This window comes from Papaver somniferum, chromosome 6 (genome assembly GCF_003573695.1).
Source record: "Papaver somniferum cultivar HN1 chromosome 6, ASM357369v1, whole genome shotgun sequence".
Taxonomy (NCBI): Eukaryota; Viridiplantae; Streptophyta; class Magnoliopsida; order Ranunculales; family Papaveraceae; genus Papaver; species Papaver somniferum.
This window is the reverse complement of record NC_039363.1, coordinates 17481049-17492065: the sequence shown is the minus strand read 5'-3', so window position 1 is coordinate 17492065 and position 11017 is coordinate 17481049. Positions and strand designations below refer to the sequence as shown.

The 11017-nt window shown below is 38.3% G+C and overlaps 1 pseudogene; it reads right to left on the bottom strand.

The window, feature by feature from the left end:
- Positions 1-304: 304 nt before the first annotated feature.
- On the bottom strand, positions 305-10533 carry LOC113287072 (annotated as a pseudogene).
- Positions 10534-11017: the final 484 nt, after the last annotated feature.

The window sequence follows — 11017 nt, the reverse complement described above, 5'->3', positions numbered from 1 at the left end:
ACCATAGTGATGACACCTCATGCAAAGTATTTGACACGTATCCATAATGATTGCCATGTGTATAAACATAATTCACCGCGCCTTTTTAGTCTCAAACTCGTATCTGAAGTGGCTATGCAGGTCGATGACTTAAGAAAACAGCTCCCGACGATTAAATCCTTCTCTTTTGCAGGAGTGGAGAACATCACGCTCTATAATGGGCTACAATTTGAGAGTTTATGATCTTAACAAGGCCCAAGAAAAACAAATTCAGATTGAAAAGAAAGAAAAAGATAAAATTAATATGGAACAGATCTGACTCGGTTTAGAATTCAACTTAATGTTACAAGATGCAGTACCAGCTTTACTATCATGCTGTATCATCCCACACTAGTACATTTGCTGCCCACGGCGAAATCTGAGTATGTTTTTCATTCTAACAAAAATTAAGAATGGAAAACTCAAAAGATGGATTTACAATTGCAAAGAAAGTACAAACACCTCAACCCGTGTCACAAATTCCGAAACAGGTTAAAGACCAGTACACTCACCTGTGATACTACATCCCCTGTGAGCCCGGATGATTCCCCCTTGTTGTGACACTAAGAGAATGTGAAAGTCCCGCCTGCAGCCATACCGAGTGCGAACTTAGTAGACATATCAGCAGCAGATATGGCATTCCTAGATGCTTTTCCTTTTCCAGTTGCTTCTTGATGAATTCCTTGGTGTGGGCATTCGCTTTGTCAGTCTTGTGGCACGTTATAAGCACTGGGACATTCATCTTCACTAAAAATGTATGGGTCAAGATTTCATACAGGTACTCTGCAGCTGCCCGACAGGTTGGCAAAATGTCCAGAGCATCCATGACAAAGATAAGGCCAGCTACTAGAGGCGAGTATTTGTCAACCTTCGATCTACAAGGACTGGCTTTATCTTGCCCTTCTTAGAGAATTCAGAGTGCACCACAAAATTTCCTTCATTTGGATCCTGGGATGCAACAGTACCCTGATGTGATGTGCTGAGCCATCTCGAAGCTGATAAAAGAGAACAGTTTTCCCACTCCCACTTAACCCAGCAAGAACAATCGTATCAGACTTCGGCCGCTTAAATAAACCAATTAACAAGAAAAACACAAACATATGTGCCCAAACACCAACAACAGCACAAATCTGTTCAATAGGTATCCACCCTTGAATTACTTTGTTCCAATGTTCATTAAATACGACCACAATTTTACAGACAATGGAGGGAGAAGTGTTCAACTTATCGAGAAAGGTGGCCAGTTATATCTTTCAGCATAGCCTGAGAAGATAGCACAACAATGTTTTGAGTAATTTCTTGGCCCTTGGAACAGTTCCATTATCAGGACTATACTTACATTAATCATACAAGTGCAGGACTAATAGCCAACCCATACCGTAATACAGTTTCAGAAGTTGCATTGTGTCAAGTTGCACTTGCTTAGGTTATGGCTGACGGGTTGATTTCCTCAGAGCTTATCCAGAGAGCTACCTGGGACAAAGACATCAATTTAGTAAGGATAAGATAGAACATGTTTCAGCAATCCAGCTACTAAATCATGCAAGAAAACAAGTTTACAAATTCATGTATAGGTGGATTAGAATTGCCTTTGTGTTTTTTTTTGGGGGAAAAGTGGCTTCGTGGTTGGAACTTACAATCTGGGCACACATATTAGGTGGCAAACTAACCACAGTTATACAAATATCATAAGTTCGGCAAATTCATGCTTTTTGCTTTTCCTTTTGAAGATTCAAAAGTTCAAAACATTTCAATCAACAAATATAAATATTTATGCATTCAAATCATGGAAATATTCATATACCAACAGCAGCAACAGAATTATCAGAAAAATAAACAATGGTAAATTGCATCACGTCTGTCTATGGTAAACAATGAAATTGGTAAAATAAAGGCCTATGGACTTTACAGTAACCAAAGCAGCTAGGCACCCAAATTGATAAAGGGTATGGATTCATAGCCTTTATTTTTCAAGAAAGTTAGAACTAAGATGAGTTTTTGGCGAAAGGTGGTATTAGCCAGCAACACGGTGAATAGCAATTAGTTTCCAAGAGACAAAGAAAGTCTCAGTTAGTACTCATCCTGCTCATCCACATTGGACTTAATCATGGTAATAAGCAAACTCTAATATGTTTCAGGAAATCAACGATAGGATCCACCTGATTTTTTGGCACAGCTCTAGGTTGACTCATGGTTCCCTCCTTCGAAGGAACTCAATGCCCTGATCACAGATTCATATATCTTTATTCCTCTCAAGTAGACGGTTTCCTCTAGATACTGCAAAACATATAAGTACAAAAAGTCGGGAGATGATGATTAGCAAGCACTACCTGTGGAATAACACAAATTTTGAAGATTAATTATGATACCTCATCGTGCTCGTGAAGCAAGATTGGAGTATTCGTCACAGGGAAGAACCCAAAAGTAGGAATTCCCAGCTCTCTTATGTTACGTGCATCAGTTGAAGAAGCCAAAATTCCAGGCTTAGAGAGTGTTTCACCAGCAGAAATTATGGCTTTCTCGAAAACACCCCACCATGCATTGGTATCATCGGTTGCTGTCATCTTTAGGACGCCCCATGTGGTCTTTAACAGGCCCATGCTTAGTTAACTGTGATAAATGATAATGACACGAGATGTTCAGATATTTTTTCAGACTCGAGCAAGGCTGAAGCTTTGTACAAATTCTGGAAATTGGTTCTAGCTAGCCTATGTTGTTAAGGGTGTCAGTCCTACCCCAGAGTATGATGGAATCTGGCACATTTACTAAGTGTGCGGCATACAGATTCTTTGAGTCCATCAATATACTCAATGTACCAGCATATCAGTTTATCTATACACCCCTCCCGACCAGTGACCTGGATCCCCTACATCCATCCTTCTATAGTAATTCATCTAAGCAGACCGAGCCAAACAATAACTAAAAGAATGATGGTTACACAATACAAAAAGCTATAAGTGTATTCATCCACCCTCTTCAAGTGTGTTAAGGATATTTACCAATAGCAACAGGCATGCGAAAATTGAAATTGCATCGTTAATGCTATAAGTCGGTACAAGCAAATCATTGCCGCAATAAGCTGCAACATGAGTAAGTTACCAAATTTGTCCGCCTAATTGAACTTTAAAAGATTCAATCTTACATTAGCAAACTATAAAGTAAACCAACATAATAGTTTCAAATAGCTCACCTAATATGTCATGTTCCTATAATGTGGCACTCATTCATCAACGACTCTCTTTATCAACAGCTCTGGGTCTACCTTAGGTGGAATCCGAATATCAAAACCTGATTCAGCTTCTGAAGGTTGCATATTCATTGGATAACCCTGTGCAAAACAAATCACTCCTCATCAAGCAAAATTCAAAAACATTCAATTTTCATTGCACTAAAACATTCAAAGCTACGGATATCGCAAAACTCACCGTAGGAGAAGGAGTACCAGCTTTCATATACACAGGATTCACCGATACAACTTCCGAAGGAGATCCTAATCGAAGGAGAGCCAATAGAACAAACTACAGACCAACACAGATATCAAAGGACGAAATTCTGTACATCAACACCTAAGAATACTATCAAAGGACGAAATTCTGTACATCCTTTGAAATTCCACTAAGCACCAGTGTTCTGATATGAGGTAAACTCATCGAGATTGGTGGAATACTATCTACACACCTACTAGAAGGTCCACCACACAATGTGATATGCAATCTCTTCAGTGATTGACAATTAAGGAGTTCATGAGGAATCTCAAATGCCAAGTTAAAAGAGGAAGAATAATTAACATTCAGAGTTAGGCCTTGAACGTTATGATTTTCTAGCTGCAAGAATCCATCTGTTAAGAGCTTCTTCTACATCATAATCAAATAAAAGAAACCTCAGGTTAATCATCTGTATATCAAAATCATCATCGCGGAAATCAAATACCTTGTTGTTTTTACATACTTATCCAGCAGCCATAGCTTTAACAATATGCAATGCCACTGTCATGCCAATGAAGGAAAAAACAATTATGTTGCATTAATAATGGTTCAAATCTACTGGACTCTCACTGGGAGAATCTCACTTGAGGTGGGCATGTATCCCCTGTCCCTATACCTTCCTGACTGTATGCATGCACCTAAAAAATGATGACTTTGTGCCATCTAATGACCAAAACAAAGTATAAGATCTGTTATAGGTGCAGATAGGGGATAGGGAGACACAGGTAATAGAGGATCCAATCCCCTTCATCACCCTCTAGCTCTGACACATCTATGATCTATGTAAGGAATTGTTGGATGTGAGATATCGGAGAAAACTAAACTGATATTATGAAACTAAGTAATAGAATCTCAATTTAGGTTTATCCAATCCTCACTTCCGAAAAGAACCATTCTCTTTCTCCAAGTCCAAGCAAAGGTTACATAGGAAGAGTTACAGAAACCTGAACCATGCACACTCTTATAAATGATCAGTATCAGCAGACTCAATTTTCTCTAACTCTTATCTATAACTTTAACTTTGCGCTTTTTCCGTTTCCCTTGGCGCTAGCTTAGAATACAAAATGAATGCTGCTATCAGTATTAATACTAGATGTGAGATATTGGAGGAAACTAAGTTGATTGTGGACCAAAGTAAATAGAAAAAACCAATTTAGTTTCATCCAATTCTCACCTCCAGACACTAATATTCTCCATGTTCTGCATCCAAACAAGTGAAGGTTGGAGGTGAGATGCCAGAGGAGCCCGGACCCAAGCCAAAGCACAGACATATATAAAAGGTGCTAAGCAGGTCCAGTTCCCTCTAATTCTCACTTACAACTTTAACACCACAACTAATGATAGATGAAGCATGACGATTGCTTGGTATTTATAACAAGTGCAGCAACATTCCAGAACACTAGCTAGCTAGCTAAAGTTTCAGAAAGGGAACACTAAAAGCACCACAAAATGCATGCTAGTAGTACAGCAGAATAATAATGCTCTAAAAAGACAAGTTTGTTACAGTCCATGGTGATTTGCAACTTCTTTTGGGCAAGTTTTGTATGTTTAGAGAAACTTGAGATACCATTTTAAACCTCCTGAATGATGCATATGATTAGAAAGAAGACTAGTTGCCTGGACTCTGGATTAGAATTTGGAAGGTGTGCTCAGGGTTCTATGGAACTCAGTCTTCTTCCTAAGCACACCTTCCAAATTCTAATCCAGAGTCCAGGCAACTATAGTCTTCTCTCTAATCATGGGCGGTTGTGACCTTATGTTAACAACATCACTCCACGACCTTTTCAGACTGATAAACTTGGAACGTTCTTAGTGATCTGACTTTAGTGATAAATCAAGGACCCTGGGCAGTCAAATCATATAGTCTAACCCTAGCTTGGTCTAACTTTTCATGGGCCTGGATTATAATTTGAATCAACCTTTACTTTAGGCAAGTTAGAAACCGATGTTCATGCTTTAGAAACCGAACCGCATAAGTTAGAAATTTTCATTATTTGTCAAACTACCATCACTGTAAAGGTACTACTACACAAACCACAAATTATGTGCAAACTTGGTATTAATTTTTCATGAATGTAAATACATTTTAGTAGTCAAACCTATAAGTTGTCTCAAACTCAAACAACAATCACAAGATTGCATTATTTATGTATGCCAAAATTTCCAAACCAAGACAACGAACACAAAGAGTGTGATAATAAAACAAGATGTTCAGAAATAGTTGGCCTAAGTTGCTACATCAGTTCAGGATCCAAATTGAACCTTAACAGATTAATAATTTCAAATATCTCACCTTATGTGTCATGTTTCTGCAATGTAGCACCCATTCATCAACAATTCTCTTGACCAATAGCTCTGGGTCTACTGTAGGTGGAATCCGAATATGAAAACCTGCTTCAGCGCATGAAGGTTGCATATTCATTTGATAACCCCGTACAAGAAATCACTCCTCATCAACCAAAATTCAAAAACAATTTGTTCATTACACTAAAATGTACTCCAAGACTCACCATACAGATATCACAAAACTAACCGTAGGCGAAGGACTAACCAGCTTTCATATACACGGGATTCACTGACACAACTTCTGAATTCAGCTTTAACCAAATCAAAATGGCCCTCTCTATATCTAGTCATAACTTCCAGACTCACTATTATCGAACATCTTTAATCCCATGTCCAGACATACCCAATGCCTGAATAATCAACTCCATCTCCCAAGGTGATCTAGCTATCAACATAATAACCTAAAGATTTGAATGGGTAATTTTAATTCACACTCTGAATCAAAACCTATAAAGTAAAGTTGATTACTGTAGTTGAGAAAAGGGTTTTTTTCTGGGTGTTAAACTTAACAAAATGAGATGAAGTGATTAAGGTTCATACCAATTCTTTTAAGCAGACACAAGTAATACATCTCTTCCGAAATGCTTGACATTATTGCTGCTGAATTTCAATCTTCTTCTACTTTCTCCAATTTATGGCTTATCTTCTTGGATTGCAAATTTAAAAAATTAGGGTTTCTTCCTAGAATTTATTCTCATTTCTCATCTCCTTGGGAGGAAAGAGAGAAAGACAGGCTTTTCAAGGAAAATGAGTAATAGGCATTGGGGTTTTAGTTTTAAAGTCTACCATATTTTTAGTCCCACATCGGAACACTCGCTATTTGGGACGGCTTCATATACTCGGAGATTAGAGAGACGGCCAGCAACCAAGTGTACAAGATCTGTGGCTTTGCCCTGCTTTCGGAGAAGTGGCACGACGACCTATGCCTGCCCTGCCCCTTGCCCAACCTACCAGCACGTACCATACCACACGGAGGCTGGCTCTGCTTGGCCTTGACTCCGGGGTTCAAACTGGATCATCTTCACATTACAAAGTTCTGAGGTCCCTTGATGGAGTCAATATGCAGTTCTGAAGATGTTTTCCAAGCTTTGGGACATCACTGTCCATCAACTGCAATAAAGTTGAAAAAGAACGTTAGAATCTTTGTAAAATTTAGCATCCTTCTCAAAGGAGAAGAAGAGAAGAAGACAGTCTGCTAAGAGAATCCCACACACATTCTCCTTCCCAAGCTGGCGATATGCAATGTTTTACTGCCATGCCAAAGAAGGGGACAACCCTTATGCCGCATTAGTTATGGTTCATTTTACTACACTCTGTCGCAGTGAGAATATCACTAACGACTAGGGCTCATATCCTTCGTTCCCATACCTCCTGACCCCAATGGTGACTTATGTGTCAAACCAAACTCAAAAATCTGTTATAAGTGCAGATAAGGGGTCAGGAAGAACAGGATGAGAGGATCCGAGCCCCTTCGGCACCCTCTAGGCTCTAACTCTGCCACATCATGATGCTCAAGGTACTTTCGGATGTGAGATGTTGGAGAAAACTAAATTGATCGAGTAAAACGAAGTAATAAAGTCTCAATTTAGTTTTATTCACTTCTGAAAAGAATCATTTTCTTTCTCCAAGTATAAAGTGAAGGTTGCAGAAGAAGAGTTGCAGAAACTTGAACCATGCATACTCCATTAAATGATCAATACCAGCTGTACAGGTTCAGTTTTCTGCAACTCTCATCTACAACTTTAACTGTCTTTTTTTCGCTTCGGTTGGCGCTTAGAATAGAAAATGAAACTTTCTATCGGTATTAGTGTGCACTGGATGTGAGATATTGGAGGAAACTAAGTTGATTGTAAACAAAGGTAAATAATCAATTTAGTCTCATCCAACTCTCACTTCCAGACATTAATCATTCTTCGAGTTCAAGATCCAAACAAGTGAAGTTTGGAGGAAACTGGATCAAGTTAAAAGCACACACATACATAAAAGGTGCTAGAAAGGTCCAGTTTTCTACAACTCTCTCTTACAACTTTAACACCATAACTAGTGATGGATGAAGCTTGAAGATTGCTTGGTATTTATAACAAGTATTAGCAGGAAGATTTCAGAAGACTAGTAGCTAGAAGGTTCAGAAAGGGAATATTAAAGAACAAGAGTACCAATGCATGCTAGCAGTACAGCAGAAGAATAATGGTATAGAAGGACAGGTTTGTTAGGGTCTTTGGTGGTTTGCAACTTCTTTTGGGCAAGTTTTGTATGTTTACAGGAACTTGACATACATTTGAAACCCCCTAATTAATTTGGGAAATTCTTGTGATCTGACTTTAGTAATAAATCAGGGACTCTGGACAGTCAAGTCAGTCTTACCTGAGCTTGGTCTAACTTTCCGTGAGTTATGATTTTGATCAAGTGTCATAGACCTTGTAGCTCTGTCTGGTGCCCTTGGTATTTGTGTGTGTGCCTTTAGTAATTGTTGTTAAGGCAGGACCAATGCTTTTGTATTTGTATCCGGTCTGTCATTGGATACGGTTATCGAATAATTGATTAATCTATTTTTCGATAACCGTATCCAATGACAGACCGGATACAAATACAAAAGCATTGCTCCTGCCTTAACAACAATTACTAAAGGCACACACACAACTACTAAGGGCACCAGACAGAGCTACAAGGTCTATGACATCAAGCTTCAGCTATTCATGCTTAATAAACCTAATTGCAAGACAGTCACAAGTTGTGTCAGATTGCACTTGTTTAGTTCCCTGATGGGTAGATTTCCTGAGAGCTTATCTAGAGAGCTAACTGAGACAAAGACATCAATTTAGCATAGATAAGATATAACATGTTTCAGCTACTAAATCATGCAAGACAACAAATTCGGTCATATATAGGTGGATTAGAAATGCCTATATTGGTTCGCGGAAAAAAGTAGCGTTGTGGTTGGAAGTTGGAACTTACAATCTGGGCACGCATATAAGGAGGCAAAATATCCACAGTTATAAATATTGCAAATTCATGCTTTTTGCTTCTTCGTTTGAAGAATCAATGGTTCAAAACTTATCACAACATTTAAGTCGAGAAATATAGATATTTTTGCATTCAAATCATGGAAATATTCATACACCAAAGACAGGATAGATTACATCATGTTTGACGACTGAAATGGATTGACATGGTGTATATCTTAGTTTTATATGTCTGTCTATGGTACATATTGAAGATAATGAATTTTTTAAAGGAGGCCTCCCGATTTTACTGTAACCAAAGCAGTTAATTTTCCAAATTGATAAAGGCTATGAATTTCCTAACTAGTCATATGTATAGCCTTCACTGTTTTCAAGAAAAGTTAGAACTGGCATGATTTTTTGGCAGTTTCAGCCAGCAACATGTGGAATTGACAATTAGCTTTCTACATGTCGAAGAAAGTTTCATTTAGTACTCTTCTTGCTCATCCACATTGGACTTAATCATGGTAATAAAAAAAATTCTAACATGTGTCAGGAAATGAACAATTGGACCCACCTGATGTTTTTGGCACAGCTCTACGTTGATTCATGGTTTCCTCCTTCAAAAGAACTCAATGTCCTGGTCATTCATAAGTTTTATTCCTCTCATGTAGACGATTTCCTCTAGGTACTGGTCACAGAAGATATACCCAGCACCAATTCGAAACTCTAGAGGCAGAAGTCCAGAGGAATCTCCAGAAAGAAAAGTCCGTCTGCAACTCTGCATCAATGAGGATATTCATTTTTTTCTAAGGACCTTCACCTTCCGCCTTTACCAGAAGGGTACTAATTGTTTCCATGACATTTACCTGCCAAATTTACAAGATTAAATCACGACTTCAACAGCATTCGAGACTCCGCAGGACCACAAACACTACAGTTTGTCAATTTTAATTACTATAAAGATGAGCCAAATGCTTCCAACAAAACATTCAGTATCCTTCAATATCTGCTTCTCATATTGAGCCAAGGGCATAAATTTATACACCATAAACTGTAATCAATGCGAATATTGAATCTGTTAACCTTAAATTTATTAGGTGATTTAGGCATTTCCTTATGTGTTTAACTTAAACAACAATTGAACATAATAACCTAAAGATTTGAATTGGGTAATCATCATCCATTTCAATATTAACAGCATCGTCTTCTAATTCAAACACTGAATCATAAACTTCAAAAATAAAACATAAAAACGGAAAGTGATTAGGGGAGCATACCAATTCTTGCAAACAGATTAATGATTCACGGTACATCTCCTCCGGAATGCTTGACATTATAGCTGCTGGTTCTTCAACCTTCTTCATCTTCCGATTTATGCAGAGAGGCTGGAGAATGGAGAGTATTATCCTCTTGGATTGCTAATCTAGAAAAATTATTTAGGGTTTCTTCCTAGAATTTATTCTCATTTCTCATCTCCTTGGGAAAATAGAGAGAGACGGAGAGGTTTTTAAGGCATACGAATAATAGGCATTTGGGGTTTTAGTTTTAAAGTCTACCATATTTTTAGTCCCACACCAAAAACACCATAACTTGGGACTGCTTCATATACTCAGTGGTTGAAAGAAGGCCGGAGGTTTGAGTGCACAGAATCTATGGCTCACTCTTGCCCACACGAGTTGCCTGGCTACGGTTTTTTTTTTTTTTTTTTTTTTTTTTTTCAAGTTCAACTGAAGGACTTTGAAGGAAGATCTCAAGCCAATTGTGCTCTGTCCATCAAGATAATGCAATGGATCGATTGCTCGCAAGTATATATAGAGAATTTTGCTAGGTCTGAACTGTGAAGATACATGAGGCTGTGGTGGCTTCCATGCAACCAGTATAACTGAATTCTGTGGGCTTTCATTTTCATACAGTTTTGTGCTGCGTGGTAACTGTGCATTACCACAAACAGTACTGCAGAAATAGCTAAAGCGTTAACACTGGCAGATTTGGTATGTACAGGGAGCTCTGCAGACTAAAGAAAAATAGTTCTTGCAGACCAGTATAATCCGAGATCACTTCAATCTAGGTAATAATCGTAATATAACGCCAGCAGCAGCTGCATCAGCTCCACCAACACCACGAAACTAGATCATCTTCACATTATAAAGTTCTGAGGACCCTCGATGGAGTCAATAGCTCTATGTGCTATAACAAAGTTTTCAGCATGTTCCAAAAGCTTTG